Consider the following 18,165-nt stretch of genomic DNA (forward strand, 5'->3'; position numbering starts at 1 on the left):
GTCTCTTGCCTTTCTTTGCAAGGGACTCCACTGATGTCCACACACAAAACTCAGGAGCCCTGAGTGGTACCAGGGCTGCAGGTAGGGTCATTGACTGCTGAAATGAAAAACCCACCAACCATTTTGACCAGACTTTGGGGAGCTTTAGGAAGCCTGAGGAAAAAACAGCGGTTGGAGCTGGAGCCCTGGGCACTACTGGCTGCATTTATCAGCCCAGTTCTGGCTGAACTGTAGTTTGTTTAGACTAATAAACAAAAACCCTTGCACTTTGAAGTTACAAGTTCGCTCATACCACACTAACAGCAATAAAGCAATTCTCTCCTTTTCATCTTGGTGTTCTATGGGCCACATTCCCCAGAGCTTCCAGGCTTAGCATTAAAGATCCATTTGCAACCAGTAAACAGGCCTGCATGAAAACTGGAGCATTCTAAAATGCCTGTAAAATGTAATCAATACTACTTTTAGGAAGAAATGCTCGAAGTGGACTGAAAATCAAAAAAAAGTATTTGCAGAAAACACTTAAATTTTAAGTAGCTCTTCAGGTAAGCAGTTTCTAAGAATTATCACTGCTTCAATATAAACATATCTATATATCTGTAGTGCCAGATATTAAACACCAAGTGACTTTCTTACCATATTTCATCTAATGCAGTTCTCAGTGCTTTACTCACATCTCCCAAGTGTGTATTATAACCAGGCAATCTTATTGCCATTATTTAAGAGGACAAGTACAACAACTGAAATGTAATGTCTTACTGATTAATGTAAACATTACTAGGTGAGAGAAGGATGATGAAATCAGATACAGGATAAGCAGGTACACTGAAATGTTCAAACTTGATTTTTACAAAAGACTGCAAAATAGCCTTATGATTCCAGTGGATGCACTCACAGTGTGCAGGAGCAAAGCTTCAGAGTGCTTGTCCAAGTGCCTTTCAGCATTGTTTTTGACTCTGGATACCAGGAATGCAGGCACCTATCCAACACTCATTCAAATCTGTGGGAAACTTTCCCCATACACAACTGGGCTTTCACATCAGACTGTTCAACTAAAAAACAAAGCTATCATTTCTTGGAAAAAAATAAACCAGTATGACTTTCTTTAAACACTCAGGATGAATGTCTCCATTCTCTGAAAACTTCAGTCATGGTTACAAGGCGGAAGGGAACTCAAGACAATTTATTTGAAAATCATGCTTTGGAAGTACAACAAGAATATACTTTCACACATTCACAGCCCTACTTTCATAATCTGTTTTGATATTAGATATTACAAATGACTTAATGGAACAATAAATTATATTCCGCTAATAGTTAAGCATCACAACTAATCCTTAAACATCACAAAAGGTTCATATTCTCTATTTTTTGCAAGACAGACGTGAAATCATTAGAAGACATTGCTTTATTACACATGTAACACGGTGTAACAAGTATTATTTATTGTACTTTTCTCAAATTTAGTCTAGACTTCAAAGTATTTATCATATTAATTGCAAATAATCATGGGAAAATCTGTCAAAGGTCAAAAACCTTAATCTAAAAACTAAAAATAAATTTAAGTATCTGACAATCATGACCTGCAGAAAAACATTTATCCTGGTTGAAGAGTAAATTAGGTGGGGGAGCACACCAAAAGAACACATGTAAATATTAAAGAGAAATTCTCAAGAAAATCATCTTTAATTTTCAGAGTTTTAGTCTGAGATCACTATAAAAATTTTTTTCTTTATTTTTTCCCATTTATTTACTTTAATGTTTTGATGGTACCTGTATGAGCTGATGCAGACAGGATGCAGGAACAATGACAAAACCTTGGATGAAATGCAAAAGAGTAAACCATTTTTGTTTCCTCACCAACCAGGGGTCTCCAAAGCAGCAGAGGCACACAAGTGGGAACACAGGCACTGCAAAGCTTGGTCCATGGTGGAGGATCAGCAAACCTGCTGGCTTTTCCTGTGTTTCAGGGATCCACACAAGTTTAATTTACCACTGTATTTTAATCTTAATGCAGGATTCTCAAGCATGTTTGATAAGTTGTCTCTAAGGTTACCACAGGCCTATGTTACCTAGACACAGATGTTCTACTTGTCTAAAACACAAGGTCAAACAACAATTAATATTATATATGTGTTTTCCAGCAGCCAAACTGCAAGTCACTTGAGCATGTTTACAGTCCTGCTCATCAACCTTCCATTTCTCACAGTACCTGATGACAGATTCAGGCTGGTCCAGTGCAGCAGGTGATAGCAGAATAGACCTACCACTATTTTGTATCATTACACCGTTGTATATCTGGGTCCAATTCTAAAATGTCTGCAAAAGCTTTCTGGGACTTGGCCCATGGGATGAGTTATAGTGTGCAAATTGGGATTTTCAAGAGAGTAAGTTTGGAGCATTAGTTTATTGCAGCCTTTATTTTGAAAAGATGTTTTCTATTTCTTTTTATAGCTTGAAAGGTGGCACAGGAACCATCCAGCTGGTCCGAGAATTGCCAGTGAAAATGCTGAGAATCCAATGAGTGTCTCCTAAATTAAAGGAAATAAGGTTAAATAAAACCAAACAAATTGAAATGCTCTCTGCGTAAGCTGTCTATTGCCAAGGAAATTATGTGGTATTATTGAACTTCTGCAGCTATAATTCCAGAGATGTGACAGATTCTAAAGGAAAAATAATCCACAGAGGGTTATTTTCCATGTTCGAACTAGAAGCACTAGCAATCTACAGCAGTTGGAAAGAAAAGTATCTTAGTCTGTTCCATGCACCAACATTGCTTTTACAAGACATGTTTAAAAGAATAAAAGACAAACTAGAAGACATGGCAAGTTTCTTATTTTCCTACAGGCTCAGTACATTTTGTGCCTATATCTTGAGCTTTTTATAACTAAAATCTTTATAGGAACAGTATTATTTGCATAATAGCTACAGTAGGACAGCTTACCACTATTCAGATAAAAGAGCTTTGGGTATTTACTGACACTGGGAGTTGATACAATAGGGGAGAGAGTTGCTGTTTAATTTAGTTAAATAAATTTAGCTGGTCTTCTATAATCACGTACTGGAATACTTGTGCTGGAGACTATAATCAAAGCTTATAAAAGGCACCCCACAGAAAGGGATTTTGTAACGTGTTTCTGTAGGATGCTATGACAGCATTCCCTTCCCCTCAGGCACAAATTTCCCTTTGAGGAAGCAGGAGCAGAGGAACTTCTTTGAGGAGTGAAGGGAGTTCTTGGGGAGAGCTAGCTTCTAGGTGGGATGAAGAAAACAAATATCTTCTATATGGAAAAGAACAGCAAGAGAAAGCTTTTTGAAGAAAATGGACTTACAGGAGAAAAAAAAAAGTGAAGACTCAAAGACAGAACTCACCAGCAGTCCTACTTTGTCCTCAGGTGGGGAGCTGTGGATCCAGCGGCTGCTGCAAATGGCAGACCTGAAGCAGACAAGTCGGGATGCACAGTGCTTTAGAGGACCCATAATTTTAGCCCGATGAGGGGAGAGCACAGCTGGGATACCCTGACTAGCAAGTAACTACTGCTCCCAGGAGTTCCCCCGTTCTTTGTTATTTTCTTTTACTCAAACCCTATAGAATGCTGAATTCTGTTCAGTAAAGACAAGGACTTCAGCTGCTTGACAGTCAAGTCCCTTCGTTTTTAAACTGGGTGCAAGAAGCACTAACACCTGTCCTTGGGTGATCAGCAGCAGCAGCGCGTGCTTGTGCCCGCTTGCTGTGAGAGGAGCACCTGGGGATATTACAGCCACCTCCCACGGACTGATTGAGTTATGCTGCTGAGCCCAGGGGGTGGGAGGAGTCTGTCTCTGCTGCTGATGCTGCGAGCAAAATGGAGAAAGCTGTCTGTCCTCCCATCTACTAGAACCTCAAAAGTCTTTTTCCCCCTATATCCATATGCATATGTCTCTCCACACAAATTGTTTGCACCCTAATTACACACTCCCTGGAATTCTTGTTTGCAGATCACTTACTACCATCATTCAAGAAACTGACCCATAAATGACCAGTACCTTGAATAAAATACTTCCCTGCTCCCACTGCAGAGAATATCTCCTTCCTGCACATCCTGCCCAAAACATCATTAATCCAGGAGTACTGTGAAGCTGTGAGGCTTCCCTGCTGGGAGAGCAGCCATCCACAGCAGGGAAATGTCGAGTCACCTGCCTGGGTTCAGCATCAAAGCAAAATGTGTGACAGGGTAGCAGACAAAGGCAGAAAATTGTTATCAGCATTTCTGGTAGGAGATTATTTAAGGACACAAGTAGCTGGGCAGGCACAGAGAGGGATATGTCTACTCCTCTGCGTGCAGAACTGGATGGATGCTGGAGAGCTACAGTGCTGTGGCACTAAGCCCAAGCTTAGGAGCCATTAGCCCAGGAACAACACCGTGCTAATTAAGCAACTCATCTTGCAAACTGGTTTATAGCTAGTCAGCTTTCACCCATAGCAATCAGACATCTGACAGTCTGTGCATATCTGTTTAAAATGTGGTACTTGTGCACTCAGAGCTGAAGAGGTAGGGAAGTAAATAATCCTTCCCTCAGCTATGGACTGTGCCATTTCCAGTATAGACATTTTAATAGCTGAATTCTGTGCATGTTATATGCAGACATAAAGATTTTTACTCAGCTGCAGTAAACATGCAATTTATTAGATTCTCTACTCATTTCTAAATACATTTTATTATTTTTTGCTGTGCTTTCTCCTGCCTTTAACTATCAAATCCTGAATCAGATAACTATAGCATCCTTCTCTAGGTTTCTCTTCAGAGTACACCCTCGAAGCTCTCTTCCAAGACAGTCTGCCACACACTGATGGTAGGGACAGCCTCAGCTTGAGGTTTTTGACAATGTGCAGAATATGTTACCAAGGTGTGAAGAGCAGAGTTAGAAGTCTACACAAACAAAATGTGGTGGATCAGTGATTAAACAGACATATCTGGCATGTTATTTGCCAGAGCTGTGGTTTTGTTATCTTGGTAAATTTAATTGCTCAATTTTATGGAGGATGAGACAATAAGGGTTTTTTTTTCCCCTGTAAATTCTCCCCAAACACTACATATCCTACCTGTCTGTAACAAATACAGAATTCATGCAAAAATAAGTATGTCTGAGAGATGTGTCTAAAGTAATTAGAGAGCAAAAGACTGATTTACATTCATCAGCTGAGGCGCTAGCAGCTAAGCATGCAGTGGATAATCCTAAACAACCAAACTTCCTGAAACAGACCCTCTAACAGCAAGAGATTGTTCTAGATACATGATATATATTATATATGATACTTTAAAATAATAGGGTTTGAGTTCTACTACTTGTTTTCAGGTATTTTCTATTGTGTTTCATGCTGTCTTCATTACCTTTCTTTTCATCTACAGTTGTGAAGACACCTTGGTTAAGTAGTGAGTGACATTTGATGGGATGAATTGATGTCTGACTGCTGCCAGGCTCAGAAAATCAAAGTTATCACAGTTGGTGTGGGCTTTCTCTATCAACATCCATACTAATCAAAGAGAATGAGCATTTCTACATATTCATGGATTTCCTGGAAAGAAGGACTAGTACATTGTATTACTGCAAGTATTGCTTCAACATTTAATAAGCCTGCTCTGCATAGTATGTATAAAGAAAGGAGAAAACATGTTCTCGAATTTGTCATGTATCTCCCTAAGCACAACAAACATAGTATTACTGACATAAGAAAACAGTGGATCTAAGTGCAAAGACATTTAAATACCGAGGAGGAATACAAGTAAAGAGGAAAGAAGAGACAGGGGATCAGTGAGGCAGGTAGTGACGGAACTTGAGATCACTGCCTGCTTCTTCAGTTGCTATTCTCAAATCCATTTAATTTTAGAAATATCAATAGTGGCAAATGGAGAAGTCAATCTCTATCAGTGTTTCTCAGAGATCATTGCTAGAGGTTCCACTTAGGCACTCTGGTACTGCAGAAATTGGGAAGCTGCTCTTGCTTTCAGAGCCTGATTGCCAATTTGTGTAAGAGTTTAGGATAACTCCACATCCAGTTGTCAGAAACTCATTCTCCATCCTCAATTGTATTTATGCCATATAAAGGCTGAAGAGCAATCAGGCTCAGCCCTCTTGTTGTGAGACTGTACATGGGGAGAAAGAAGTGAATCATTCAGTTTATCATCATAAAATCCCCCCTTTTGATTTACTGCCTGAACAGAGCACATAAGAGATAATTCAGAGAACTTCCCAGGTGATTAGGTAAAGCCCAATCAAATGTTCATGTGCTTTGGTCAAGAGCACAGCACTTCAAAAGGGCGACATGCTTTAAGGTTTTGATTAACTGCATTAACAAAGAAAACTACACAATATGGAATTTACTTAACTGAGTTCAGATTCTCTCCTCCTGAAGTCTAGGTAAGTAATACCAATGACACCAGAGGACCCAGAGCAGGTTTGAAATGTTGTTGCATAAATCTTATTAAGAAGGGCACCAGGTGACATTTTGTCATTTACTTCAAGCTCAGTTAGATCAACAACAGCAAAAATAAATGAGCTGAGAAAAAAAAAAATTCTATAACATATGCATATATTGATGTATGTTGGAACCAAGGGCCTTCAAAAGCAAAACTTTTATTAAACAATGTTAAATTTTCTGTTGCTATTTTAATACATAGCAAGCCTTTAGTTTCATTTCTTCTGGCTTTTTATTGTGTCTTTATTTTTCTTTAAATCATAAGGTAATGTTTTGTGCATTTTAACAAATGTGTGTACTTTAAACCTCTGACAGCTTTCCGTCTTCAAGACCCATTTCACACTGTAGATGGCACTAATTCATTGTGCAACACCAAGTAGGCTCAGTTACCTACAGCTGGTTGGGTGTATAACGACTTTGCTCTGGTTTTGTTCTCCTGAAGGATAGGATTTTTATCCACTTAACAAGGTAGCATGAAAAACAACTTAAAACTTGCTTGAAACCTGGGACAAAAGATATTCTCTGCTCTGCTTTTGGCTGATGTATGCAGCATACAGAATTTTTGTTCTGCAAGCTCAAACAATAGTCAATGGTGTAAAACCTGGAATATTGGGATTACTTAACATGACTAGGCTAAGATTCCTCCCACAATTCTGGCACAGCTAAATGTCAGCAAAGTTTCAGTTGAAAGTCTGAGCCTCTGAAGGGTACCGTGCTGTATGACTGGCTGCCCCTGGATGTGCTGGGGGTGACAGGCAGTCTGACCCACCAGACACTGGAAGGGGCTTCCTGGGAAGTGCAGGGACAATAAGGAGGATGCTGCTTTCTGTTTCAGGCCACATTCAATACAAAGCCACTGCTTTGAGAAAAGCTGAGCATTTTGCAAGTTCTTCCAACTGATATTTCTGTATGTGGTAAAGACTGAAACAGGCTGCTACCTTTATTTGCAATCACAAAAATAATCAATATATTGCTAACACTGGTAGAAGCAATGAAATGCTGAATTCCTCTGAAAGCTATTAGACTTTCCTAAAGGGTCTTTATGACAATTTGAAGATTTATCCTACATGCACTAGTCAGTCACAGTGTTTTTGTATAAATTTTAATGGGACAATATCAGCTCTTTGCCCTTTTCCTTGGGACACCAAAATTTCAGCACTTTGCCTTGAACTGTATTTGCCTTTTCCTTTTTTTTTTTTTTGGTAGAGAGCAGTAAGAGAGCTAAGTACTATTTATATTTTCCCCTCGGAAACCGATGAATAAGCAAATCATAATTGGGAGTCCCAGCTGGTATAAGCTGGCACTGTACAGCTGAGGACAGTGGCACTGGGCCAACTCAGACAGAGGGAGAAGACAACCCATGGTATGATTATTCACCACACTGGGTTTTGGACAAGACAAAAAATTAATCCCAATAGCTGATTGTCATCAGCTGGAGGCTTGCAAAAGCAAGCCAGTCAGTATCACCTTTCGTCCAATTTGCATAAACATACAGTTTTAAAATCACCAGAGGTATTGCATCTTTAATCATCAGTTTTCAAGAACACGTAACACTTTGGCATCTTCTTCTTTCGTGGGTAGGCATCACAAAGTAATTGCCATGTTCAACTGTGGAAGATACTGTAATCCTGGGTCCAGTCCAGAGCCAGTCCAGAGCCAGTCCAGAGCCAGAGTCAGTGGTCTTTGACATTTTTGTCTTCTGCCTGCGACACTCTTTTTACCTCCCAAGTTTGCTTGCAGAGAATTACAGACTGAAAGTGAATACTGCCTGTAGGAATCTAAGGGCACATCTCTAGTGTGTAGCAAAGAAATGCCCAACACCTTGCTAAATATCTGTACTACTCTTGGAATAAGGTTAATATCCTCAAGTAGGGATGTAACAGCTTGGCTCCATTAGTTCCATTCCTCTAAGAAAAGACTTGCTCACTGTGCCTAATCCCTCATTGGTCTCTCCAGAGCACAGGTGTAATTCAGCAGGGTTTGGATTGCCGTAGATGTTACGCCACAAGGCTGGATGCTATACATATAGCAACATACAAACTACTGTAGGAGCTATGCTAGAGTCTAAACAGGTAAAATAAAATAACTCTTTAGAAAGTGAAGTAGGAGAAGAATCTGACACCAAGGGGAAAAATCAGGATCTGACATGAATTCATTTTTTTCTCCAATGTCATAAAAGGAATTGGTGGGCTCACTGTCAGTGGCTGCTCTTTACCCTAAAATACCACTTTCACAGCCAGATTATGCTTTGGCATCCCCAGACAGCTGCAAAGGTCTACAGAAGCAGAACAGGTCTTACCAAGGTAATACCTTCTGGCACATTAGGCTCCTTTACTTTGAAAGGACAGAGTTTGAGCCAAAAATACATGTACATGTGGTGGGAAAAACAGTGAGTAATGAGGTGAACACCATATGCAGCACAGCAAACAGTAGCAGCATAACATTGCTTATAAGATTCATAGCAGAAATTAATTTTAAGGAGGGATTTGAAAAAACCTTTCACACATATCTCCTCCCATGTACATGGGATGGCCTGAGGCAGAGGATGAAAGTGCTTCGGAGAAAACAAAGATCAGTGTGCAGTGAATGTTAACTTCAAAGGTAAAAAGGGAGGCAGAGTCAAAATCTTGAAACGTAAGCAAAACCAGACTTTCAGCACATTATTAATTTAAATCACTGTGATGTGCTATCAATTTCAGTTTGCTGCATTGAGGGTTCACTTTATCTGTTAGGATCTGCACCTACACTCTGCATCCAAAAACGCTTGAAACATCAGTCAACATAGAACTACATCTGACACAGCTTAAACCTATTTCTATTTAAAAGGAGCTTCCAAAGCAGTCATTCAGGTAATTGCTGTAACTCCTTCTGTTAGCTCAAATGATTTTTATGGGAAATTTGCATAGTGCCCATTCCATTTATATCATGGGTTGGTACAGCAAATTCTAATCTTTGGTTGTGATGTCCTAAGGATACAGTCCCTCATCTCCAGCAGTTATCCCATACAATAGGATCCCACTATGTTCATACAGGACCTCCTCATCTTACCTTCATATTTAAAAGACTCATCAGAATCTTGGTGTCAGTATTTATGTGGTTTTCCACTCACTTTTCCTCCTTTTTCACTCCTAACAAGACACTTTTAATGTCATCTCAGATCTCACAAAGGAGTCGTAGGTTTTCATTAATTGCTACTTAACTAAAACCTACCAATAACATTTTATTTATCTCTGAAATGCTTTGTGGCTTAGTGTGCAATTGCAAATCCCTCTGGCACCATCAGCACTACCACTGTCAGGAAGCAAAACAGGTCAGTCCCACCTGTGGAACAGCCAGCACTGTTCTCTTACGCACCTCTCAGTCTGAAAGGCAAAATATCCTCAGTCAATGCTTCACAACTTCTTTCTTTCCAGGACTTAGGTCTTCATGCATAGTGTAAGAATACCTCAGGATGGGAGCCTCTAATTAACTTACTTTGCTTCTCAAACCCTTTATTAAGCTCAGGATGCAGAAAAGAAAAGCTGGCAAGATGAAGTAGTCTACAGAAGCATCAGCAGCTGGGGATGAATAAGCCACTCTTCCAAGAAGGCATCTTCTTTTGAAGTCAAGGAGCCAGGGTCCAGGCAGTAAACAATGATTTAGCACTGAAGATGAAAGAAGGAAAGTCAAAGGACACACATTGTCCAAAGGACACACAAGCTCCATGGAGGAGACAAAAAGTGGCATCAATACTTCTTGAACTGGGCAGACCACCACAGTATTCTGTACTGCTGTTCCAAGAACCATGCATTCTAACTCCTGGAATGACATGAGGAAGCCCCACCAGTTTAGTGATTATTTCCTCGTGCTCTTCATCCACGTGAGTACCAAGGATACCAGAATGCAGGTAGAAGAGAGCTCACTTTCCATTTGATTGCAAGCAGTAGAGAGAAACTTGTTGAGAAAGTAGAGAAAAGGTTGCTGAGACTAGGAAGTAAGTGTTCATCATTTTCATGAAGGGAATGAGGAAGAACAAACAAAATAAAGACCATAAAGTCTACTTTCTATGAAAATCAGAGAACTCACATCCTAAGGAAAATATGACCAAGAGAAAAGAAGTCTCAGAAAATGTGTCCTTCCTTAGAAAAACATGAATGGCACAGTTGCAGGTTAATGCAAACAGCAGATGTGTGTAATGAAGCCAACTTGTCTCAGTCATAAGCAATTCAACGTGAACAAGGAAAAATTTAGACAAATTACAAAGGACAGAATATTCTGCACCCATGATAACTGATAGCACAAAATACAAGAAGGAAAATATTGGGAGATACACACAAAAGCATCATCTGTGAAGAATTTGAAGGAGTTCCCTACAGCACATGCTACTGGTATAACCTGTACTGCAATCTGGCATCTAGTTTGGGACCTGGACTTCAAGAAAGTTGTGAACTAATCAAAAATACAACAAAGAAGTGCAAGGAGAACAACCAAGAACAGCAACATATCCACAGGGAAAAGCTGAAGAAGTTAGAATTACTTAGTCTAAGTACAGAAGAAGAGAGAAGGTGACTGTCTTCCAGACTCGTCCAATAAAAGTAATTGAAAAGACCAAGAGAATAACCTGTTTTCCAAGTCTGCTGTTGACAGAACAAAAAGTAGTGAACATATATTGCAGTTAGGAATATTAAGATTTGACACTAGGAAAATTTTGCTGATTGAGAAAATCCATTACTGTGTTCAGCTCTCTTTAGGGAGCTTAGATCTCCATCATGTTGACTACTTCTTTCAAGATTGCCTCCCCCTCTGACCACTGACTACTCTGCCTGTTGCTCTTACTTGGCATGCCAAAAACTTCCAGCATCTGAAGATATTGTTAGCATTTCTCTTTCACTGACAGTGACTGATTGCTTCAATTTGTTTCAGAAACCAGACTCACTTAGTCTGGTCCAGACACTATTCAGCTTGGTAACAGGTTCATTATCCAGGTTTCTTTGTTGAGACAGAAGAGCAAGAAGCAGTTATAACATTACAAGATTTGTCCACTGCTGATCAAGCAACTTCTCAGGAGGATTTTAGTAAAAAGAACTGGGGAAGTGGTCAGAGCCCTAAGACTGCTAGGTTTCAAGAAGGATTTGGACAACATTCTCTGGCACATGGTGTAATTCTCAGGGCTGTTCTGTGCAGGGCCAGGAGCTGGGCTTTCAATGATCGGTGTGGATTCCTTCCAGCTAAATATATTTCAGGAAAAATTCTTCACAGAGGGGGTTGCTAAGCATTGGAATTGCTGCCCACATAGGTGATGGAGTCAGCATCCCTGGAGGTGTTCAAGAAATGACTGGACATGTCACTTAATGCTCTGGTCTAGTTGACAGAGCAGTGATCAGCCAAAGGTCAAACTCCGTCATCCTAGATGCTTTTTCCAACCTAAATGATTCTTTGTGGGATTCTGTGTGTGAATTTCTGTGTGTGTAATGATCATCCAGCAGTGGAACAGGCTGCCTAGGGCAGTCACTCTCCCCGGAGGGATTTAAAAAATGTCTAGATGTGGTGCTTAGGAACATGGTTTATCGTGAACTTGGCAGTGCTGGGTTAATAGTTGGACTCAATGATCTCAATGGTCTTTTCCAACCTTACTGATTTTACGATTCTGTGAACAGGCTTTATATGCATGTCATCAGTTCTTATACCTCGCACTGATCATCTACTGACATCTACTGTCATCTTTCATCTGAACTTCCCAATGAGTTAGTTATTTTATGCATATATTAAGTACATAGACAAATTCCATTCAGTGCTGTGAATTTAGCTGATGCTATGTAATCAAAAGCTGCATCTAGGTTCCAGTGGATAACTATTTTTAACATGAGTAACTGCACTTTATGACATCCAGATCCAACTGGGTTGTAGCAGGGTCTAAATAGATAGATGATTTATAGGTTGGAGCTATTCTGGGTATAAATCAGGGATGCACATTTAAAAAAAATGTTGTCCATATGTTGATCTTTGGTCAGCATGCTGCAGAACTTGGAAGGCACAGATGGCATGAGGCAGGAAATTTTAGGAAGAGAAATGACTGTCTCCTAGCTAAGTGCTCTCCTGGGAATCCAACCTTGCCTCTGCCAAAGAAAAACAGTGCAATAATCAGTTATTACTTAAACTTTTCATAAGTTGTGGTTAGCTGTTTGCTCTTCATGTTCTGAGTGCCTGACTTGAAATCCTGGTGCCAGGTTTGCAAGAGGGCAGACTCAGAGCTGCAAATGAACGGAATAGGACACGTGCCCTGAGCACAGCAGGTGCTGCCATGCTACCTGGTGCCCATAAGGACCTGGGTACCCAACTGAGCCCCCACACCAAGCAGATCCTCCATCTGAATCATTCTGTGCTTCACAGTGTAATCTACAGGGTGGATATAGCAACTGCTTTTTGAAAATTCATTAGTGTTTGTGAAGCACCTCAGATGCCACAGAAAGGGCTTTAGGAAGTTAGCAACTCTGCATCTAGGTTGAAGTGTGCAGCAAAGCAGGCAGAGTGTCACACTGAACTGTGAAGAGAGATCAGTGTATTGAATAACTGCTCATTCCACAAACATTTTGCATTGTGCCCACAGAAATGGGGGGGGAAGCACCATTTGATAACTACTGCATAGTAGGAAAAGACCAGCAGTGCAGGTTTACAAAGCCAAGGCAAGCAATTGCCATCCTCAGCAACAGTTTGGTTTTGGCATCTTTCTCTGCACTGACAAATTACAAAGAGCTTTTACCAAGGAATGCAGCCACAGGATGAGTGACTATACCCTCACCAAGACCATCAGTGACACTGCAGCATCAGCAACAACTAACAACCCCCTCATGTACACATAACAACCTCCTTTCAAGGACCCAACTAAAGGCTAATCCAAATGAAATTTGATTTACAACAAGGTAACATTTCTTTTAGGACATGCCTTGGTGATCAGAATGAGAGATATTCCCTGTGCATGTGCACAAGTTAGCTGCTCATCATAAATGTCACACAGGCAAGCCAATTAATTTTGTGTGCTTAAATTTGAGATCTTGATTGTACTTCCCAATGTAGGTTTGTCTAAATGTAATGACCTTGGGCTGCCCAGCACTGTCAGCCCACGGACTTCACAGGCCATTAATTCTGTAAGGTTTAACCTCCTGGCATAAATCACCACCAATCTTGTCTTCATTACTTAAGGTGCTGGGCTGCTCCACAGACACACACTTATTTAGGCCTCCCCATTTAACATGGGGTCTGATGTCCCTTCTTTTCTTTGCGCTTCTTCAAAGGCCACTCATGTATTTTCTGCCATGTGCTTTGACCAGGGCCTGTTTAATATCTTCACAGTAACAGTTTCCACTTTTTTCCTGCTGGATATAACTATCTCACCTCATTTCATTCACCAGGCTCCCCAGAATAACACAGTGGCTCTGTGCCCTTCAGCTTTCCACTGCACATGCTGAGAGAGAATTCTCTTCATCACAGAACAGGCAGAGATCCCATAGCAGATCCCAATTACATGGCAGTCCCCATCACAGATGCCTCTGGGCAGCCTCCTTCTCTCCTGCTAGCAGCAAACAAAATCCTTTACCCTCACCTCCCTTCCTCAGCTCTCTCTCTTGCCGGAACACAGAGCTCTCTTTGTCTCTCTGTGAAGATCTGGTGGTTGAAGGAATGAGCAAAACCAGGGCAGAAAAAGCATTACTGTCACTACTGTACTTCCACAGCACCTATTTCACACAAGGAAGCACATGTCTTGCTCTGCCATAACTGATTACAGAAAGTCAATTATTGTGGCTTGCATATCAACTTCAGTCTGTTCTTTGAGGGTCTCTCAGTTGATGTATAATGAGCAATGTGTATATGAGTATGGCAAATAACCTTCTTCTACAAAATTTTAAAGTAGATTTAGATAGCAAGAAAAGCTCAGATAGTAAGAAAGACAACAGACAAAGAGTAACATTAAAGAGCTAGTTACATTCCAGATTTATATATTTGCAGAATCTCATCAATACCACTGATAAAAATGAAGCCTGTTTACAAAATAAGCTTCAGTCTTCAATTTATTTTTCAGCCCTTGTGCATTCAGTTATTGTGGATCAGTTACCAATAAACAGATAATATTTTAAATATTCTGAGCTTTTCTTTAGCCATGATATATTGCCCTGAGTGCCATAAAAATGTACTGAAATACACACACTACAAAAAAATATCAGGACAAATGGAGGATTTTATCTTGAATGGTAGAAAGTCACACTTCAAATGGTCATGAATAAACTCATGTTGTTTACAATAAAACAGAACCATATTCTCTAACTAATGCAGCTGACATTATTTCTGTAGTAGGCATGGTACCTAGAGGTACCTTCTGCAACATGTGGTGTGAGCCAGCTCTCACTGAAAATTACACACATCTGGTTTTCTCAATGGTTTGCAGGAGGTACTTTGCATGATCATATCTTCCAGTTAACAGGTAAATTCTCTAGTACAGGTACTGTAATCTGTGTTTGGCACACCATCCAGCACACAGGAACCCCACGTTTGATTAGGCCCTCCACACAACACACCAATAAATATATTATTAATAATAACAAACAGTACACATTTGGAATGAAAATCAAATGAAACATCTAGAAGTCTAAGAAATGAATCATGGACAAAAAATGAAGCAATGGAAGTAACTGGTTGGTGTTGGGGTTTTTTTAAGTGTATTTTCCCTTCAGTAAACTCTGATAAATATCCAAAAGGCATTTCAAAGCTTGATCTTCTTAGTGCAAATGAAGGGTAAGTGAACTACAATAGACATTGGGGTTGATTTTATTTTTAATAAGTCATGGCACATAATCAATTTTTCCTGCTAACACTCTTGAATTTGTACATAAAATGCAATGTATATGTACAGTGATCATAATCAGTAAATATTTTATAGAAGTCCCTGCAAAAACATGAATAAAGCATTAGTCATTCTGTATGAGCAGAGGTACTGAGAACCGTTGTGTGGCTCAGTGTCTCATTCTGTTCTTTGTTCTAAAGAAGAGATGATATTTTACAATATTTAAGGCATATATGAGATTTTGCTCATTGGGATATCATGAGATTATTTTAAATTGATCAAACCAAACATATCTCAGTCCTGATAAAAATGGAAGATCAATTTATTTCTCAGAACGTGGGGTGAGGATTATAATTAAATGATCAGGGAAGTGATGTGAGTGCACATGCTCTGGGGGTGTTTGTCAGACGGTGTGAATCTCCTATCCTCTCATCTCAGAAAACACATTACCTGCATGTAAATGCAATTAGCTTCCATTTCCCACTCCTCCACAGCAAGGTTTGTAACTCAGTGTTTTATAACCTGTCTTCTGCACCAAGATCCCAGGTGGCAGGAGGAGTTAGCTTATTTTGGTGCGCTTCCCAGCTGTCTGGTCCATGAGACCACACAATCCTGAAAGACAATGACAGTGTGCTGCAGTCAAGGGGTGACCTCTATGCTTTAAAAAGTCTAAAGTAAAAGAAACCACATGGTAGCCATCCTCACTGCCAACCTGCCAGATGTCTCCCCTAAGTTGTTACCCAACACACAGTTTGTCTCTGACTCATAAGAAAGAAGGTTTATTTTAGCTACTAAAAGGATGACTATTGCAGAGCAAGATCTTGGTACTTCAATCTAACCATCCATTTGGACTACATTCCAGTTAATGGTATCAGAATACTAAAAAAGACCACTAAGAAACCAAACATTCAGCCTGCAAGACTTCTTTTCCTTTCTCAGTTTCATTACTTGTAAGATTATGTGCCAGGTTTGCTGGAGAATTGACTGGACTTTTTCACCTACCTACAGAACTTCAGAACAAATTCATAACTGGTTCCTGTCACCTGAAAGCCATGCTGACGTACTAGTTCCCTTCATTCTAAGAGCTCTGTGACCTGAACCTTACTTATTTAACTTCAACTTGTTCTTACTTCTATTCTGCTCTCAGCAAGCCACTGCTGTAATTGTAACAATGATACTATAAATCATGAATGACATAGAAAAGCTGGGATTGTCTCACACCATTCATATGTAAGAACCCCGTCTGCAACAATTTCTGCCAACAGATATATTTAAATTTACAGTTCCATGTATTTTAAAACTACTGCAGTTTAATTTTCTATAGTTTCTGTCTGTTGGTTGCTTGACTTTGGTGGCTTAGACAAATGAAGGCTTTCCTGTAGTTGCAATGTGCATAAGGACCCAAATGAGATCAACAAGTTAAAAATATTATAGCACAGAGGTCATAGACCTAAATCCTTATATGCCCAGGCAGGCAATATGAACATATATAACACAATTCTACAGAAAAACACAGTAAAATAAAACTAAGGTGAACACTGTGTCTATATTCTGTATCAGGGTTCCTAATAGCTGGAGATGTAAAGCAGGCTAGGACAGACGCAAGAAAAGAGACAGAAATAGAAGGTGGGAAGGCTCTAGCAGGCAATAGCTCAAAGAGGCTGAGCTCTGCCTGCCAGTCAGTTTTATGAGCTCTCCTGACAATAGCAACAACAGCTTGCAAAGACATCACATTTACAAGACATAGCCCCCTTTGAACAGATACAAGCATAACCCTGACAGCATGAACTTCACCAATATAATTGCAATGATAAAAATTCCCTTATCTCTAGTACTGCATATGGAAGTAAAAGGTTGTGATTCTCTTATATACTACAATATGAGAGAACATATAAATAACTAAGATGGTTAAACCCTCAAGGAGTACATAATACTATTGATAAACCCAACTACATCTCTCCTCTGTTTTAAGGCTGAAGAAAACAGTTTACAGCATGGGCAAATATATTAGGGGTTGTTTTTCTCCTAGCTTCTTGGTAAGCCGCTCAGCACTATGGGATGCTATGCCAAGTGGTAGTTAGGGAGGTCTGCTGCATTCAGGCAAGTTAATTACAGAGATGGAGGACAGCAGGATGCCAAGTGGGAAGAAGGCTTCCCTCCAGAAATGGACTGTCAGCAGAATCAGGAGGGAATTAAATCAGTCATAGCTTGTTTTTACCAACCAGGAATGATCACAGATGTGGCTTTCAGCTTGCTGAATATTTTCTGGCATGTGATTTAATCAGATTTTTGGCCTGTGCATGAAACTTTTCTCAGACCTTCTCATATACGGACACATGGTGCTTTGCTCTTTCAGAGGGCACAAGTAGTTTTTATTGTTCTCATAAAATGCTGATGTGTTTTTGGTCACTCACTGATTTAGAAAACAGTGATCATTCACCTAGACGAGTGAAATGCTAATTTCTCATGCAGAGAGAGGTTATCAGAAGTGGAAAAGGTGGTGGGAGTTTATTTCCAGGTGAGCAGCCTATATTCCTAGTATGAACAATAAAATTGGAATCTGTGGCCTGCCTGTAACAAGCTCACAGGAATTTGGCAAAGCAAGGAGACAGACATAGGCTTAATATAAGCAGCTTACGTTAGTCTCAAGGACAAACAACATGTGCTCACACACCACTTACATTACAGACACCTCTGCATCTGGGCATGGCAACAAGCTTGGGAGATGTGTCACACAAAGCAGGCAGCGCACGCGGCGTGGAAAGCAGGGTCGCGGTAGGGTCACACACGCCGGGCTCGGCTTTTCCCCACGACCGCAGCCCAGGTGAGCGGTGAAGAACACCGACACTCCCGACCCGCTGCCCGCCCCCGGCCGCCCCCTCAGGCGCCGGGAGCC

At 40.3% G+C, this 18,165-nt stretch overlaps 1 long non-coding RNA gene across 2 annotated transcripts; it reads right to left on the minus strand.

Moving 5' to 3' along the window:
• Positions 1–2,088: 2,088 nt before the first annotated feature.
• LOC146436017 (uncharacterized) lies at positions 2,089–18,160 on the minus strand. 2 transcript variants are annotated; one of them, XR_014852484.1, is made up of 4 exons: positions 17,951–18,160; positions 15,720–15,881; positions 3,370–3,433; positions 2,089–2,528 (listed from the first exon to the last, which is right to left on the minus strand). It is a non-coding gene; the product is annotated as an uncharacterized LOC146436017 (long non-coding RNA). The 2 variants fall into 2 exon arrangements; XR_014852483.1 differs by lacking the exons at positions 15,720–15,881; positions 17,951–18,160 and having other exon boundaries at positions 3,370–4,111.
• Positions 18,161–18,165: the final 5 nt, after the last annotated feature.

This window comes from Lichenostomus cassidix, chromosome 5 (assembly GCF_008360975.1).
Source record: "Lichenostomus cassidix isolate B80296 chromosome 5, HeHo_3.0, whole genome shotgun sequence".
Classification (NCBI taxonomy): Eukaryota; Metazoa; Chordata; class Aves; order Passeriformes; family Meliphagidae; genus Lichenostomus; species Lichenostomus cassidix.